Source organism: Vombatus ursinus, unplaced genomic scaffold, assembly GCF_900497805.2.
Source record: "Vombatus ursinus unplaced genomic scaffold, bare-nosed wombat genome assembly UNPS02014959.1, whole genome shotgun sequence".
NCBI lineage: Eukaryota > Metazoa > Chordata > Mammalia > Diprotodontia > Vombatidae > Vombatus > Vombatus ursinus.
In genome coordinates, this window is record NW_020954737.1 from 14,717,959 (window position 1) to 14,737,303 (window position 19,345).

Below are 19,345 nucleotides of genomic sequence, written 5' to 3' on the forward strand. Positions count from 1 at the left end.
CTAAGGGGCAGCTCGGTGGTTCAGTGGATATTGTACTGGGTTGGGATCAGGAAGGCTCATCTTCCTGAGTTCAAATCCAGCCTCAATTACCAACTGTGTGACTCTGGGCAAGTCACTTAATCCTGTTTGCCTCAGTTTCCTCATCCATAGAATGAGCTGGAGAAGGAAATGGCAAACCACTTCAGTATCTTTGCCCAGAAAACCCCACATGGGGTCACAAAGAGTTGGGCATGACAGAACAACAACAGAGGATAAGATTACATCCTAATATTTTTATTCAGCTACAAAAAAGTTATGTTATCCACCTATCTATCCATAGAAAATTGAATATAAAGGAATAATAGTATTATAAGGACTTGTCCCAGAACTGTTTCTCTCTGAACAAAAAAGATGATAAGAATGAATTAATAGTGACAATAATAAATTGAACTTAAATACTAGTATTGTTTAAGCACAAAAAGCATTTGTTTTATCCATCTGTGCAATACTCTAATAGCTAGGAGAATGAATATTCAAAATTAAAAAATAGGACAGCTGACTTGTCCCAAGATAGTTTCCATCTGAAACCTATTAAAAATGTGATAACTAAATATAGAAAGAAAAAGTCTATGTAATATAAGTATAGTATATATAAAATACTTGAGAGTCTGCCTACCAAGATACACATAAGAACTATATGAATACAGCTACAAAATACTCTTTACAGAAATAAAGGCAGATCTAAATAATTGAATAAATTTTAATTGTGAGTAATCCAAATCAATGTAAGAAAAATAATAATACCAACTAAATTAATGTACTTATTTAATGCCACACCAAATTACCCAAGGATTATTTTATAAAGCCAGGGAAAATATTACAAAAATTCATCTACAGGAAGGAAAGATCAAGAATACCAGTAGAAATAATAATTTTTTAAAAAGTCAGAAAAAACTAGTAGGGCCTAGCTGTACCAAATCTCAAATTAGACAACAAAGCAGTGAACATAAAAATATTTTTTGGTACTGGTTAAGAAATAGAGAGATAGATCATCAGAACAGATTTGGTATACAATATATAGAAGCAAAAGAACAGAGTAATCTCATATTTAATAAACCCAAAGATCTCAGTTACTGGTATAAGTACTCACTTTAAAAAAAAAGCCCTGCTAGGGAATCTGGAAAACAATCTGACAAACTACATATGAACCAACAACTCACACTATATAACAAGATATGACTAAACGGATACATGATTTAGACACAAAAAGTGGCATCATGAACAAATTGGGAAAAAAATAATATTTTGGATCTATAGATAGGGAAAGAGTTCATGACCAAACAAGGATAGAGAGGATCACAGGAGATAAAAGGAACAATATTGTTTTGATTACATAAAGTAAAAAAAAAATTGCACAAATGAAAACAATGTAGCTAAAATTAGAAAAGAAAAATATAACTTGAAAAAATTTTGCAACAAGTTTCTCTGATATGAGTCCCATTTCCAAAGTATATAAGGAACTAATTCAAATGTATCAGAATAAGAGCAATTCCCCAATTGATAATTAGTCAAAGGGTTTGAATAGGCAGTTTTCAGATGAAGAAATTTAAGCTATCGTATGAAAAAGTCATATGAAAAAAATGCTGTAAATCACTATTGATAAGAGAAATGCAAACTAAAACAACTCGAAGGTACCATCTGATGGAAAAGGAAAAATGATAAATGTTGGAAAAGATGTGGTAAAATTAGAACACAAATGCACTGTTGGTAGAGTTGTGGATTGATCCAACCATTCTGGAGAGCAATTTGGAACTATGCCCAAAGGGCAATCAAACTGTGCATACCTTTTGATCCAGCATTACCCCTACTAGGTTTGTATCCCAAAGAGATCATAAAAAAGGGAAAAGGACCCATAGGTACAATATTTATGGCAGCTATTTTTGTGGTGGCAAAGAATTGGAAATTGAGGGAATTCCCATCAACTGGGGAATGGCTGAACAAGTTGTGGTACATGAACGTAATGGAATATTACTGTGCTATAAGAAATGATATACAAGATGATTTCATAAAAACCAAGAAAGACTTACATAAACTTATGCTGAGTGAAGTGAGCAGAACAAGGAGAATATTGTACATAGTTACAGTAACATGTGCAATGATCAACTATGATTGACTTAGCTCTTATCAGCAATTCAATGATCCAAGACAATTCTAAAAGACTCTTGATGGAAAATGATGTACACATCCAGAGAAAGAACTATGGAGTCTGAATGCAGATCAAAGTATACCGTTTTCACTTTCTTTAGTCTTTTGGGGGGTTTTTTATTTTTGTTTTTCATGGCTTTCTCCTTTTGTTCTGATTCTTCTTTCACAACATGAGTAATGTGGAAACATGTTTACATGATAGCAGATATATAACCTATATCAGATTGTTTGCCATCTTGAAGAGGGGGGATGAGAGAGAGGGAGAAAAAGTTTGGAACTTAAATTCTTGTAAAATATGAATGTTGAAAACTATCTTTACATGTAATTGGAAAAAATAAAATATTATTTACAAAAAAAAATCTTTGCAGCAAGTTTCTCTAATAGGAGTCCCATTTCCAAGATATATTAAGAAACTTATTCAAATGTATCAGAATAAGAGCCATTCCCCAAATAACAATAGCAAATAACATAAACAGAAAGTTTTCTAAGGGAGAAATCTAAGCTATCAATAGCCATAAAGAAAAAAAAATGTTCCAAGTCACTAATAATTAGAGAAAGTTCATTAAAAGTAACTTTGAGGCTGACAGGGAGGGTTAAAAAAAAAAAACACCAAGACCACCATTCTCTGCTTGCTGACTGCCATATGGAAGTTGGACTACCAGTCTAATAAGATTGAAAATAAACTGACCAGGTACATTCAATCACTAAAAACAGAACTTCCAATTTTTGATTAAGGCTGAAGAGACACCCAATGGAGGTGGTGCCCAACCAACCTAAAGTAGTACCTCTCTTGATGAAGGTGGTCATGACAGACTAAAGCCATTAACTCATTGCACAATATGGTCTCTCAAGAAAAAGTTTTGCTGCAAACTCCCACCATTAATAGAAAAGCCCCAGGTTTCTCTTAAAACTACTCCTAGGAGGAGGGTGATTTTCTCCAATGAGAAAGTAGGGGATGGAAGGGTTTTACCATCTAGGAACTGGGGAGGTTGCATGAAAAGTTCAAACAGAAACCTGATAAATCACTGGAACAATGGCTTCTGAGGGTGTGGTCTCATGGAGCCAATGCTTTCACTCTCTCTGCCAAGTATTGAACTTGGCTTGGGAACTTACTGTTATAGAGTCAACTAAATCAATGAGAATCTCCAGATAAAGACTGAACTTTGTCACTTTTTAGGTAGGTGTGATGGGAATTTATTCATTCATACCCACATAAAGATGAATTCCTGATGCAGTCAGGTGCCTTGTGGGGATTTACAAGGGATGGGATAAAGTTCCTAAGGGTAATGGGCTTTATAGATTGGAGAGATTGCATGCACATACACACATGCGCCCACACACACACAACCTGCCACGCTTATGACTAGTCTGCCGTAGGAAAAATTAGATCCATCTTCCAGATGGAGCCCCAAATGGCTTCAGATTTAGCTATGGGTTTCCCCTGGCACACAACTATATAAGCATGGGCTGATCAACTGGTAAAATTAGAACAACAGATCAGGACAGCAAATACTGTTGTTAGAGAAAATAAGTCATCAGTGTCATTCCTCAATTAGAAGAGACATGGAGCCTGCTGCCCTGCTAGGTGGATAGAGGGCGATGACACCCTCTCTTGACAGGAGTTTTGTGTGTGACTCCTAAAACATCAGGTTGATAAGAAATTGAAGGCCAGTCTATTAAAGTACTAGTAGACATGTACAGGGAAATTCAGCATCAGGGAAGTAGGAGACCTTCATCCTCACCCCACCTTAAGGCATCCTGTAAAGCTTCTGCCAGGCAGCTAGGTGACACAGAGGGTAGATGACTGGCTTTAGAATCAGGAAGACTCATCTTCTTGAGTTCAAATCTGGCCTCATATACTTATTAGCTATGTGACCCTGAACAAGTCACTTAGCCTTGTTTGCTTCAGTTTCCTCACTGTAAAATGAGCTGGAAAAGGAAATAGCAAACCACTCTAGTATCTTTGCCAAGAAACCCCCAAATGGGGTCACAAAGAGTCCGACATGACTAATACAACTGAACAACAGCAGCAACAGCAAAAGATCCCACCTCATTTGGATCACTTAGAGGAAGCTACAAGGGGTGAACCATGGAGATGCATGATCATGCAACTGCTGCTTAACAGGGGCAAACTGCTTGTTCTGAGCTGGGAGAGTACCATTTTGGCAGTTAGGGCAAAGTTGAGAGTCACTTGGGTTGGGTGGGTACTCCAACTTACACAAGGAGCCTAGTTAGGTAGGAATGGGAATCATATGATCCTATATCCTGCACAGCATGGCAACACTACCCCAATGTCCCTATTGGCAATGGATCTACTCCCCAACCTCTACACTCCTTGTTTATCATATCTGGATATGATACGATGGATGCTAATATACCCCACAAACAACTATCTGTAGTGAGAAGTGTCAGTGGAATTGCTCCAGTGATCTTTACAAAGAAGAGGAAAGCCTTTCATTGTCTTCAGGGGTGGGGAACATGTGGCCTCGAATGAATCCAAATGTGTGGCCTTTGACTGAATCCAAACTTAGAACAAATCCCCTTAATGAAAGGATTTGTTCTATAAAACTTGGACTCAGACAAAAGGCCACACCCAAGGACCTAGAAAGCCACATGTGGCCTCAAGGCTGAAGGTTCCCTACCCGTGGTAGTTTTTAGGCTTGAGACCACTTGCCCAGACCCAAGGCCACCATTCAGGAATCAGTGTAGATTAAAATCTCTGCTCCATCTCTCACTGCTCCCTTATATGCCAGCCATGTAGTGTGGAGTTCAGCCTTCTAGGAGGATTTCCCAGGATCCGAATTCCCTAAAGTATTCCTTATTACCTAGGTTAGTGACTGCTGAAGTCCAGTTGCATATGTCTCCCTCAAAGCAGAGGGAGAAGACATCAATAAATCAAGCAAAATGGCATTTGCCAAGAGCTAGGTTCTTATGGAGAGGGGGGCTCTTTGGGTTAAAGGAGGAGGAATGAGCTCTTGGGTATCAGTATACTTGTGGGTCTTTCAGCAACTTCTAGGCAAGTGATTGTTTGAAAAGTAAAATGGCAACCCTTGGACTTTTTCAAACCATCTTTTGTAGTTAACATCTAATAATATTGGGTCCCCAGAGGGGTGAAAGATATTTGTTCTCGTGTCAAAGATGAAAGTAGCTGAAGGATTTTGTTATATGATCTCCCCTTACGATAATCTTGTGAGGAAAGCAGAAAGCACTTAGCAGCTTATAGTGGACAACAGGAAGCTGAACAAACTCATCATGCCCATTGCTACAGCTGTTCCTGACCTTGTTATATGTTATTGACTAGACCCAGGATGAGTGGCATGGAGTTATCAACCTTGCCCAATATTTTTCCTCTCTATTCCTGTGGCTAAGACTAGTCAGGAGCAGGTTACTCTCTTTTTTACCTCACATAATAGTACTTTTTTCCCAATTACATGTAAAGATAGTTTTCAACATAGTTTTCACTTTTATAAGATTTTGAGTTCCAAATTTTTTTGCCCCCTCTCTTCCCTCCCCCCTCCCCAAGATGGTAAGCAGTCTGATATAGGTTATACAAGTACAATGATATTAAACATATTTCCACATTAGTCGTGTTGTAAAAGAAGAATCAGAACAAAAGGGGAAAACCATGAGAAAGAAAAAAAAAACAAAAAAAAAGTGAAAATAGTATGCTTCAATCTGCATTCAGACTCCAAAGTTCTTTCTCTGGATGTGGATGGTATTTTCCACCATGAGGTTTTTGGAATTGTTTAAGATCATTGGTAGAGCTAAGACTATCATAGTTGATCATCACACAATGCTGCTGTTGCTGCATACAATGTTTTCGTGGTTCTGCTCACTTCACTCGGCATCAGTTCATGTAAGTATTTCCAGGTTTTTTTTTGAAATTGGCCTGCTCATAATTTCTTATAGCACAATAATATTCAATTACATTCACATTCCACAACTTGTTCAGCCATTCCCAAATTGATAGGCATTTCTTCAGTCTCCAATTCTATGCCATCACAAAAAAGATGTGTTATAAATATTTTGGTACATGTGGGTCCTTTTCCCTTTTTACAATCTCTTTGGGATACAGACCTAGAGGTGGTATTGCTGGATCAGAGGGTATGCACAGTTTGATTTCTCTTTGGGGATAGTTCCAAATTGCTCTCCAGAATGGTTGGATCAGTTCACAACTCTACCAACAATACATTTGTGTTCCAATTTTCCCACATCTTCTCCAACATTTACCATTTTCCTTTTCTGTCACATTAACCAATCTAATAGATGTGAGGTGGTATGTCCAAGTTGTTTTAATTTGCATTTCTCTAATCAATAGTGATTTAGAACATTTTTTCATATGACTATAGATAGTTTTAATTTCTCCACCTGAAAACGAACAGTTTGCTTTCATCTGGGAAGAAAGCCAGTATGTTTTTACTGTCCTTTCTCAGGGTTGCCTGAGCTCTCTCATGCTGCCACATTACACTAGCCAAAGACTTGAAAAAGGACTCCCTTTTTGAAAGTATTAATGGACACCACAACATCGATGATATAATATTGACCTAGTCACATAAGTCCAGGCTCTAGATTAGATGGTGATCCATAAAAGGGACAAGGGGTTAGAAATCAATACTAAGAAAATCCAGGGTGCAGCTCTCTCGGTCAAGTTTTGGGGTAGAGATAACTCGGAGGATTCCAGACATTGTCTGAAATAAGCTACTGACACTCACTTCCCCTACAATCTTAAAAGGAAGCCTAAAGACTTATCAGACTCTAGGTTTTATAGAACTAACATTCCTCATGTGGACATCCTGGTGATCCTCATTGACTAAGTCACCTACAAGCCTGTCTCTTTAAAGTGGGGCCCAGCACAGGCCACACAGCTAGAAGATCTGAAGCAGACTATCTCCCCTTGGGTACTTCTGATGCTACAGGCCATATAGCCTATAAAGACCAGGCTGAATGGAGCTTCTTTGGCAGCCACCAAGGAATGGAAAGAATAAGCCACTGTCAGCCTTCAGGAGCTGCAGTTTCCCCGAAGTGGCCACTTACTATAATATTTTTGAAAAGCAATAGCTTTCTTCTTACTGGACCCTAATTGCTGCTGGGAGTGGGGAGGAGAAAAGGAGAAGGGGATAAGCATTATATAGCACTTACTACGTGCCAGGTACTATACTAAGTGCTTTACCAATATTATCTCATTTGATCCTCTAACGCTGGGAAGTAGGTGCTATTATCACCTCCATTTTACAGTTAAGGAAACTGAAGAAAACAAAGATTAAGTGACTTGCCCAGGGTCACACAGCTAGTAAATTTGTGAAGCTGAATTTGAACTTAGGTCTTTCTGACTCCAGGTCCAGCACTCTCCACTGCACTACCCAGTTGAACAGATGATCCAAGGTGGTCCGTCTAACAAGATAGGTAAGGCACAAGAGGCTTCAACTGCTGAATGAAAATTGTACATTCAAATTATGCTTGCTAAGATCCTTTCAGTATAATGTCCTTCACAAAGAAGTGGTGACCATGCCAGAGATTGAAGCTTCCAGTCCTGGGTCTGAAACCCTGCATCTTCTTCTAACCCAATAGGCCTTTCACCTATAAGAACCTAGCAAATGACAACTGCCCTTTTTCCTGATTAACAATGTCTCTATCTGCCTTGAAAGAAGCATATAGGGGCAGGTAGGTGGTGCAGTGGATAGAGCTCCTGCCTTGGAGTCAGAAGGACCTGAGTTCAAATCTGGCCTCCGACATTTGACACGTAATAGCTGTATGACCCTGGGCAAGTCACTTAACCCCAATTGCCTCACCAAAAAGCAAAAAAAAAAAAGAGGCATATGACTTCAGCAGTCACTAACCCAAGTAACAGTGATATACTAGGGAATGAGGATCCTGGCAAATCCTCCCAGAGGGATTAGCTCTAGGCTATATGACTGGTATGTAAGGGAGCATTGAGAGATGGAGAAAAATATTTTAATCTACACTAATTCCTGGGTAGTGGCCATGGGTCTAAGCAAGTGGCATGAGGCCTGGAGAATACTTAACTGGACAATCAAAGGTTCTCCTCTTTGGTGTCAAGATCAGTGAAGGAATATTGCCAATGCCTTCCACTGCAGACAGTTGTTTATGAGGCATGTCATGTTATGGGGCATCCATCAAAGATATGCCAAAAAAAAAAAAAGGAGAGTGCAGTTTGGAAAATAGGTCCATCGCCAACAGGAACATTGGGATAGTGATGTCATGTTTTGCTGGATATGGGGCCATATTATCTTCATAACTAAAGGCAAGGTAGCTATTCCTGCCTAATTAGACTCCTTTTACCAACTGGAGCACCCATCTAACTCAAGTGGCTCTCAACTTTTCCCCAACTGGAAAAATGGTACTCTTCCAGCTCAGGGCAAGCAGATTGTACCCGGTAATCATCAACTGCATAATCATACACCTGACTGCCCAGTTCAAGTGTCCAATCTCCCAGAATTTGTGCCTAGGATGAATCAATGCCACCCTAGGAAGGAGAAAGATTCTCTAGTCCAGTGGTTTCTTTTATCAAGTCTCTAGAAAGACTTACTTAATAGTAATAGACTGCCTTTGGACATCCAGTCCTTCCTTATTCCTTCCACAGTACAGACTTGCCTTGGCCTCGAGGTTCTTGTCCCTTTACAAGTCTTGGAATGCCCCAGAGAAATAACCCAGGTATCCTTTTACCCTCCTTCCACCACACCTCCCAATTCACAACCTTCTTTTCTTCTGGGATTCCTCAAAGCACTATTTCAGAGAAAGAGCTTGGGAGACCAAAGGGAAGTATTATTGGAATGTGGTTTGCTTTCTGACAACATGGAAGAGTTAAAATTGTTGCTATACAACTATGGTGAACGTGTATTTACTTGACTGTAAGGGGATACCTTAGTTGACTCAGTGATAATTCTGAGTTCCTGGATGGGGTATGGAAGAGTACTTATTTAGTACCTATGGAGGAAGGGTGATGTCCCTCTAAAGGAGGGGAAGGTTTTGGTGGGTGAGCCATGGTACTGCTACTGAGGGAGTAGTAGTATTGGGAGAGACTAGGTATCAGCTTAAGTCCCAGAACAGATTACTTGCAAGAAATGATCTCCTACAGGTGACCCTGATGCATATTGAAGAATTATTGACTATGGTGAAAATTTTATCGTCTGTGTTATGTCCCTGATATTCTTGGTATTGCTCCTGCTCATCATCACTGACATATCAGGAGGAGATTCTGGGCTGTTCTGGAGATAACACCATCTTTGCTGTGTCCCTTATATTCCTCCAACTTATTGTCATTGCCATTTGGAGACCCATGATGAACAGAAAAGATATGACATCACTCACCACATAGACCAGATCACTGAAATTTGAGACCAAATCCTTCCAAACAGGAGAAGAAAAAGACTAAGATTTCTGGATTTTATTCTTCTCCACCTTTTTTTTCTTTTTTCTTTCTTCTTTTTCTTCATAATGATTCCTTTGGGGGAGGTACTATAATTTTCTTTTTCTTTTTCCCTTTACTAATGTCTATGCCAGGAAGATTATACAGTAAAGACATTGAAGCGGTAAAATGTCATCTTCAAGTTCCTGAGGACCTTACCACCATGAAATGCTATGTGATGGGACCACTATCTATCAGGGTTTCCCTTCCCATCCTACTAACCACTCCCAACATAGGTTAGGCTAGACTTTTCCCAAAAGGCAACAAAGTCAGGACTTGATTGACGAAGGGTTAGGGCAGGGCTCAAGCTATGCCTCCCTCAAAGCACCTTTCTGGTGGCCTTTGGCTATATTAATGTGGCTTTCTGGTCACCTGATGGTCCCACCCACATGGGATTGGCCACTTTCAGTGGATGTCCTAAAACTAAATGTCACCATACCCTGCCCTGATGCCAAGATTTGTATAGATATGGAAACAAAGGGATTTCTGTTTACCAAGGCTAAGTGCTACTGTATTTGATTGAATATCCTTGTTATGCCAGGGCTAAGTACACCTCCTTTTGCTAACTATTTAATGACTGAGTGCCTCTTTTCATTCTAGTACCAGATCTGAATAACCATGGTGTGAGCATCAGAACCACCCCTGATGCCATTCACACTTGAAATTTAGCTCTACACATGTAGTCTTCAAATATTTGGAACAAACAGGTCTCACTTCCCAAAGCAGGAGTAAAGGTTGTCAACAAGTATATGCCACTGGATTAACCAAATATAGTGAGAGGTGGTTTATCTCCAGATGGAGACTATGATATGGCTAAAATTCAAAAGTGGAATCAAAAAGTGACACCAATATGCCTTAAGGGGCATATTGGTGTTAAGGGGCAGCTAGGTGGTGCAGTGGATAGAGAACCAGCCCTGAAGTCAGGAGGAACTGAATTCAAATCCAGCCTGAGACCAAATACTTGATACTTACTAACTGTGTGACCCTGGGCAGGTCACTTAACCCCAATTGCCTAAAAACAAACAGAAAAAAAAACAAAAGAAGTGTTAAACAAATGGCTGAGTCAAGCAAGTTTATTAATAGAAATGCTAGAATTTATTATTGAGATTTAAGATCAGATCACTGCCACTAGAAATTACAGAAAGATAATCTATAATGATGAAATGAAATGGTAGAGACTTTATAGCATATCACTTCAGGTTGCAAATATTTAGAATCTACTGAATCAATCAATCAATAAACATTTATTAAATGTCTACTATGTGCCAAGCATGGTGCTAAGTGCCAGGGACATAAAAAAAGCAAAATATAGTTCCTGCCTTCGAGGAGCTTAAAATCTAAAGAGAGAGACAAGAAATATACAAAGCAAGCTATATATAGATAAATAGGAGAAAATAACAGAAGGAAGGCACTAGAATTAAGAAGAGTTGGGGGAAGTGGAATTTTAGTTGGAACTTAAAGGAATCGAGGGAAGTCAGAAGTCAGAGAGGAGGGTATTTCTCAAGGCATGGGAAATAGTAAGATAAAATGCGGGGACCTGAGAAATGGAGTGTCTTGTTTGTGGAACAACTAGGAGGCTAGTATCACTGGATTGAAGAGTACATGTCAGGAAGTAAGGTGTAAAAAGGCTGAAAAAGTACAAGGAGGCTAGGTTATGAAGGCTTTGAGGGTCAAACAGAGCATTTGGTATTTAGTGCTAGTGGCAACAGAAAGCCACTGGAATTTGTCGAAAAGTAAGAGAAATGACATGATCTGCATTGTAGGAAAAATCACTGTAGAGCTAAGTGGAGGATAAATTGGAGTGGGCAAAGAGTTGAGGCAAGCAGACCCATCAGCAGGTTCTTGCAAAAATTCAGACATATAATGAAGTTCTGCACTAGAGTGGTGGCAGTGTTAGAGGAAAGAAAGGGACATATATGTGAGATGTTTGAAAGACAGCTGGAGATGTGAGATTGGAGGTCAGCAGAGTATTTGGGGCAAGATAGATATATCTGAAAATCATCAGCCCAGAGATAGTAAATAAACCCACAGTTCCAAACGAGATCACCAAATGAAGTAGTATTTAGGGAAAAAAGAAGAGATCCCAAAACAGAATCCTGAGGGACACCTATAGTTAGAAGGTGTGATCTGGAAGAGGATCCAGTAAAGGAGGCAGAGGAGTGGTCATGTAGGTAGGAGGAAAAACTAGAGAGAAGAGAATATCAAGGGGGGAAAGAGTGAAAGTATCAAAGACTGCAGAGAGATCAAGAATGAGGAGTGAAAAAAGGCCACTGGATTTGGCAACTAAGATAGCATTAGTAACTTTGGGGAGAGCAGTTTCGATTTGGAAGCTGGATTGTAAAGAGTTAAGAAGAGAGTGGAAAATGGAGGGAATAGGATGGAGGGAAATACAGTTAGCAATTGTAACTATGAAAAAAAAATTGAAGCAAGTTTCTCTGATAAAGGCCTCACTTCTCAAACATATAGAGAACTGAGTCAAATTTATAAAAACAAGAGCCACTCCACAACTTATAGATGATCAAAAGATATGATCAGTTTTCAGGTGAAGTAATCAAATCTGTCTATAGCCTTATGAAAAAAAATATTCTCACTATTGATTAGAGAAATGCAAATTAAAACAATTCTGAGGTACTACTTCATACCTATTAGATTGGCTTATAGGACAGAAAAGGTAAATGACAAATGTTGGAGGGGATGTGGGAAAAATGAGACATTAATGCCTGGTTGTTGGTGGAGTTGTGAACTGATTCGACCATTCTCTAGAGCAATATGGAGCTATGCTCAAAGGGCTATAAAACCATGCATACCCTTTGACTTAGCAATACCACTACTAGATCTGTATCCCAAAAGAGATTAAAAAAAAAAAGGAAAAGGGCCTATGTATATGAAAATATTTATAGTAGCTCATTTCCAGCAAAGAATGAGAAATTGAGGGGATGCCCATCAACTGGGGAATGGCTGAACAAGTTATTTTTATATATGTGATTATGATAGAATACTATCGTACTATAAGAAATGATGAGGAGAATGGTCTCAGAAAAACCTGGAAAGACTTGAATGGACTGATGCAAAGTTAAATGTACTGTGTACAAAGTAACAGCAATATTGTAAAATCATCAGCTATGAGTGACTTAACTATTCCCAGCAGGGCAATGATCCAAGACAATTCTGAAGGACTTATAATGAAAAATGCTATCCATCCCCAGAGAAAGAATTGATGGTGTCTGAATATAGAATGAAGCATACTTTTTTTTAAAACTTTATTTTCTTGAGGTTTTTTTTTTGGTCTATGTTTTCCTTCACAACATGGCTATTACAGATATGTTTTATATGACTTCACATGTATAACCTATATCAAACTGCTTGCCTTCTCAATAGAGGGAAGGGGAGGGAGGAAGGGAGAGAATTTGGAACTCAAACTTTTAAAAATGAATGTTAAAAATTGTTTTTACATGTAACTGGGGAAATTTTGTTAATAAATAAATTAATTTTTTTAAAAAAGAGAAGAGATTGGAAGAGAGAAAGTGGAATCACCTATTACCAGATGGCCTTTTTGAGGAGTTTAGCTACAAAGAGCAGAAGAGACATAGGACAATAGAGGGGATGGAATAATCAAGTGAGGGTATTTTTTTTTCCAGGGTGGTGAGACACCAGCATGTTTGTAGGCAGTAGGTAATGGACCAGTAGGCAGGGAGAGGCTGAAAACAAGTGAAAGTGGGGATGGTAGGATGGAGCCAAGATGGTGGAGTAAAGGCAGGAACTTGCTTGAGCTCTCCTCCAAAGCCCTCCAAATATTTTTAAAAAGTGACTCTAAATAAATTCTAGAGCAGCATAACCCACAAAAAGATGGAGTGAAACAAATTTCCAGCCCAAGACAACTTGGAAGGGAAAGCAGGAAAGGTCTGTGGCAGCAGGAAAGGTCTGTGGCAGCAGGAAAGGTCTGTTGCACCAGGGTGAGAGAGAAGCACAGTTCAGTACAGGGTGCACCGGCACAGACCCAGCACAGCAAACCCAGAGCCGTCCTCCAGGCGACTGAACCACAGGCAGTGTTGGCTATTTCCAGACCTCTCAGCCCACAGACACCAAAGACAACTTGGAAGGGCAGCAGGAAAGGTGTATCATACCTGGGTAAGAGTGGAGCGCAGTCCAGCACAGCCCCAGCCCTAGCAAACCTAGGAGCAGGCCTTAGGAGTGACTGAATCAGCAATGACAGTGGCAGCTGCTGCTTCTGGAATGCTCAGCCCACAGACACTACTGTCAGAAAGAGATTAGAGAGGTCTTTTGGCTAGCGCTGGGACAGGACTCTGTTGTCTTGCCCATACTTGGATCCGGGTTGCAGGCCTGGGTGGCAGTCCCAGAGCAAGAAGGAACATTAGCATAGCAGAGTTTGTGGCCACAAGGGAGGGGGAACCCTCCTTACAGTTCCAGGACAGAAAAGAGTGCTAGTGGTCACTCACAGACCAGAGCACAGGCCAGGAGAGTAGTAAACACTTCTCCTTAGATCAAACCTGCACAACACACTGCCCACAGCTGGCAGGCAGTATGTTATACAGGTTTGCCCAAGAGTATTTAGGCCTCTTAATCACTTCTTCTTCAAGGGCCAGTGAGCCTTATTAGCTCTGTCTGAAAACAGGTTTGGGACCTGAGGATGACCTGAGCTGTAGTTACATCATCTTCATTTGTCGAAGGCTGCCCAAAATCTTTTGGCGGGCCACAAGCAGTGTGGGCCATAAGCGGCCCGCAGCTTAAATACTGTGCAGGCCTGCCTTAGATCATACCACCTTGGAAGAACTGGAAACTTACAAGTCCCTAGAAGTGTCTCTGAAAACAACTGCACAAAAACCCTGAAGCTTGGGACAGTGCGCCCTCTACCTTGGAAGCAGAGCCCTACCTTAACAAAGAGTTAAAAAGTCAAGTAATAGCCTGGGGAAAAGAGCAAACAATGGAAAAAAAAAAAAAACTCTTGACTATAGAAAGTTACTGTGGTGACAAGGAAGATCAAAACACACATTCAGAAGAAGACAACAAAGTCAAAACTCCTACATCCGAAGCCTTCAAAAAAATACAAATTGGTCTCAGGCTATGGAAGAGCTCAAAAAGGATTTTGAAAATCAAGTAAGAGAGATAGAGGAAAAATTGGAAACAGAAATCAGAGCAATGCAAGAAAATCCCTATACCTTATGCCTTATGAATTCAACAAATTCCAGTGCCAGCTGATCATTATAGAGAGAGCTATTGCCTGCAACTGTCACACATGACATTGATCCATCAAAATTTAAGATCAACATTCTAAAATAGTTTTAACCAACTATTCATCATCTCCAAATTACATTAAAAAAAATATCAAAATATAGAAACTTAGCAGAAGAAATTAAAACTAGGTAGATAAAGGAAAAAGGTATATGTTATCCCTGTCTGCTATTAGATTTGTCTGAAGGATATTATTTTTTGGAGCGAGGCAATGGAGTGAAGTAATTTGCCCAGAGTCACACAGCTAGTAAGTGTCAAGTGTCTGAGGCCAGATTTAAACTCAGGTCTTCCTGAATCTAGGGCTGGTGCTCTACCCACTGTGCTATCTAGCTGCCCCTGTCTGAAGGATATTTTCAATGATTCTACAGAAGATGAGCTTAAATTCCACTGCTCTTATTCAACTGCCAAAAAAAAAAAGTAGCCATTTTTATCCCCTTGTGCAATCACTCACAGAACATTAAACATTGAAAAATAATAGTTGGATAGTGACATATTTGAATTGTTTTGGTCAAAACTCCATCAAAAAAGATGGGAACAAGATAACAGTAATAATTGTGGTAACAGTAATATCTCATATTTGTTTTCATATTTTATATTTAAATATCTCATATTTGTTTTCATATTTCATATTTAAATATCTCATATTTGTTTTAGAGCTTTCAGGTTTTCAAGATACCTTTTACAAAATATCTCATTTCCTCTTTGAAACAATCTGGTGAAATATGTGGTACTATTTTATAGATAAAGAAAGAGGTTCAAAGAGACTATTTAAGTTGCCCTAATCACATAGCTAGTAGAAAAAACACAGAGGACAATACTTGAGTTTGAATCTCCGGTTCTACCATTAGCTATGTGACAGAGAACTTCAGTTTACTTAACTATAAAATTAGCTTCCTCAAAGGGTTTTTGAAAAGAAAGCACATCAATGAACTATAGAATTGTGAACTATAATTATGATTATCTAAGAATATTTTCTCCCTTGTTTGAAGATCTTAATTTTGCTGGTCCTCTTTCCTCTCATTTTAAGATTTTACTAGTTAGCACAATAAAGTGTCTAGAGAAGACTATTTTGACTTTTCTATCAGTTTTATAATCTATTCATTAGCTCTAGAGAAGCTTTGACTTTCCTTCTTTTTAGTGATGTGCCTATATAAATGAAATTGAACTGATATTCCTGAAGAAAAGCAGAATAAAGACTATGAAGTCTAATTGTTTTTTGAACAACTTTCAACCTCCAGAAAGTGTTTTGACATAGATTTGAATTTATCAGAATTGGTTTAATGAAATCTATCAATAATCTGCAAACCCTTAAACTGACTTTATTTGTAAAATGGGTCAGGGAGGGCCAGAGGTTAGTTATTTCCAATTCTAATATTCTGTGATTCTGTGGTTCTATAGAATTAGATATCACTTCAATCTAGATGAATCAAATAGTCAAATATCTCCTATCTAAATTAGACAAAAGCTATACCCTATCAATAAAGTTTACAGAAATCACAAGTGGCTAACTTCAGGAACAGCAGGAGCATTAGTCCTCTGAGGCTCTCTGTATTATATTCCATACCATAAGACCCTGAAAGAAGCAAGATCAGAAAAAAACAAGCACCTACCTTCAAAAGCAGGAATGTGTAATCTGTCAGAATTTGGAGTCTTGCTGAAAATGAGAACAGTTTTTATTCCTGTTCTCCTTTCTGATAAGCCACTACCCAAAGTTTCAAAGAAATAAAGCTAGTTAAACAAATCCGGGATAGCAGTCTCTAGCTAAATACAGAAGTTCCCTCTATGCTCCTCCCTTTCCCAAGGTGGCAGAACACAGTCTGCTGAAACAGGGTATTAGATTTGGAGTCAGGCTTGGCTTCTGATCTGCCTTTGTTTCTTACTAGCTGTGTGACCTCAAGCCATTCACTTCCCTTTTATAGGCCTCAAACAGATTCTTCCTCTATAAAATGAGATAGCCGGAAGAGATGAGAAGGTCCCTTCCAGGTCTAACATTCTATGACAGTGGAAGATGAAGGTGAAAACATCATTAAATCTTTACAGGACCTGCCAGAAATAGTTATAGGAGTTGAGATTATTTAGCCTGGAGAACACTTAACAATAACATGGTGCTTGATTGCTTTTCCATGTATGTCAAGTTCCTATTGGCTTAACTATTCAACCTGAGGAAATCCCTTTCCTACTCATTTAGTTACTATGGCCAAAAATATTCATTACCCTATGGCCAGACTTCTGGGGATAAGCTGCCCCACAGTTAGCTGGTCTGGTTCCTGTTCTCCCCACCAGAAGCAGATATACAGACCTGAATTCAACAAAATTCTGAAGTCTCCTTGGGTATTAGAGGTCAGTCAATCAATAAACATTTACGAAGTGCTTACTATATGCTAAACACTAGAGTTACAAAGAAAGGCAGAAGAAAAAAGACCCAGTACCTACTGTCAGTGAGCTCAGAGTTCTAAATTATTGAAGGTCATGCTAACAAAGCACTGACTGAACAGTCCTACTAAGGATGATCCTAGCATATGTTTCCATCCCCGACCTTTCCTTTGGAATGCAGACGCAAGACTTCCCAGGTAATTTATAACATGGGCACCAGCACAATCCCACAATTCTGCCAATCTTGTTCTTGAGGGAAAGCAAAACTCAAAGTGCCTACATAGATCCACAAACAAGAGAGTTGGACTTTCACCGGCAGTCACTGTAAGAGCATTGGTCTTAGAGTCAGAAGGCATGGCCTTGAATTCTAAGTCTGCTACTTTCTACCTGTGCCATAGCAACCTTGGGAAAGTTGTAGAACCTTTCTTGGTTCAGATTTCCTCATCTTTGAAGACAGGGCATTGGATTGAAATAAACTACAAGTAACATTCTGAAGTGTCTATTGTATGCAAAGCAATGTGCTAGAGATTAGGGAAGATAACAGAGTCCTAAAAACATGTGGGGACCTGACTAGTGGATTTAACACGGCATTCCTCTCCCTATTTTCAGCACTTACCACAGTAGCACAGTCATTTCCCAGCTAACCAATTGTGAGCTGAGGTTTTTGCTCAGAAGTGACCAGTTGTGACTAAAGGTAATAATGTAATTGATTTAAAAGTTTCCATAGATAAAGTACTAGTGACCAGAGCCTCAGAATTCTCTTCAGCTGCTCTCCCTTGAGATAATATTTATCAAGTGCTTAGCATAGAGCATGGCACATAATTGGTGCTTAGCAAGTCTTTCCTGACTTCCACTTCCAGGAGCCAAGATGGCGGAGTAAAAAGGTAGTCGCTTTCACCCTCCCCTATCAACCTCTGAAAACCCAGAAAATATCACCCCTGAAAAAACCCTGGAGCAGCTGAACCAGAAGAAAGACGGGGTGCAGCAGTGCAGTAGCCCAGGAAGCAAGAGGGATTAACGGGAAAGGCCCCTCTTAACCTGGGGGAAGGGGAGCAGTAAGGAACCAGGAGTCACCCAGCCAGCTAGTGGAAAGACCCACTTTTGCACAGCAGGAGGAGATTCTAGTGCCTCGGCATTCTACAGCAAACAGATCTCCCAGTGCCTCAGCAAAAATAAGGGAAGCAGCACTACAAAGGGCCCCAGGTGGAGAAGCACCCTGCAGCATTTGTCTGAAAGGAGCTGAAGAAAGCAACCTAGAGTTGCCCAAAAGCTCCAGTCTTGTTGATTCCAGCCCAACACCAGGTAAGCTGTCAGAACCCTACAGACTCCAACTGCCAACCAGAAGGAGATCCCGAAGCCCAGGTGGTCGAGCAGGCGAACACCAACAGCTGGACCTCAGAGTGCCTCAGTGAGGGTGGGGGAACTGGTGGAAACCAGCTCAGAAAACCACCAGGTGCCTCAGCATTCTACAGCAAAGGAGTTTCCCAGTGCCTAAACAGAACTAAGGGAGGCAGCACTGCAAGGGGCCCCAGGCAGATAAACACCCGGCAGCATCCATATAAAAGCAGTTGAACAAAGCTAAAGGAAAGGAAAAGCAGGCAACCCAGATTGCCTGAAAGTCCCAGCCTTTCTGACTCCAGCCTAACACCAGGTAAGCTGCCAGAACCCTAGAGCCTCCAATTGCCAACGTAAGAGGCGCATGCAAAATTAGTGACTAAGACCTAGGCTCCCAACATAAGAAGCTTGGGTCAGTGCCCTCTGCTACCCAGCAGGAGAGCATAATCTCTTTAAAGGCCAGGGAATAAAGAAACACCATGAGTAAAAAGTAAGGTACGATAGATTCATATTATGAGAAGAGTGAAAATCAAGACAGAAATTCTGAAGAGGACAACATTGTCATCAAACCCACATCTGCAACATCAAAAGGGAATATGAACTGGTCTGAAGCCCAAAAACCCTTCTTAGAAGAGCTCAAGAAGGATTTTAAAAGTCAAATGAGAGAGGTAGAGGAGTCCTTAAAAAGTACAATTGGCCAATTGGCAAAAAAGTACACTGAAGAAAACAAGTCCCTAAAAAACACAATTGACCAATTGGACAAGAAAGTACAAAATT

General features: G+C 39.8%; 1 protein-coding gene across 1 annotated transcript in view; it reads right to left on the reverse strand.

Moving 5' to 3' along the window:
• The window catches only part of A4GNT (alpha-1,4-N-acetylglucosaminyltransferase), a 29,654-nt gene extending 13,111 nt beyond the window's left edge, over window positions 1-16,543 (reverse strand). The window contains exon 1 of the mRNA XM_027845313.1: window positions 16,471-16,543. The gene's annotated coding sequence lies outside the window, so the exon portion shown is untranslated. The remainder of the gene's footprint in view (window positions 1-16,470) is intronic.
• Between the last annotated feature and the right edge of the window lie 2,802 nt (window positions 16,544-19,345).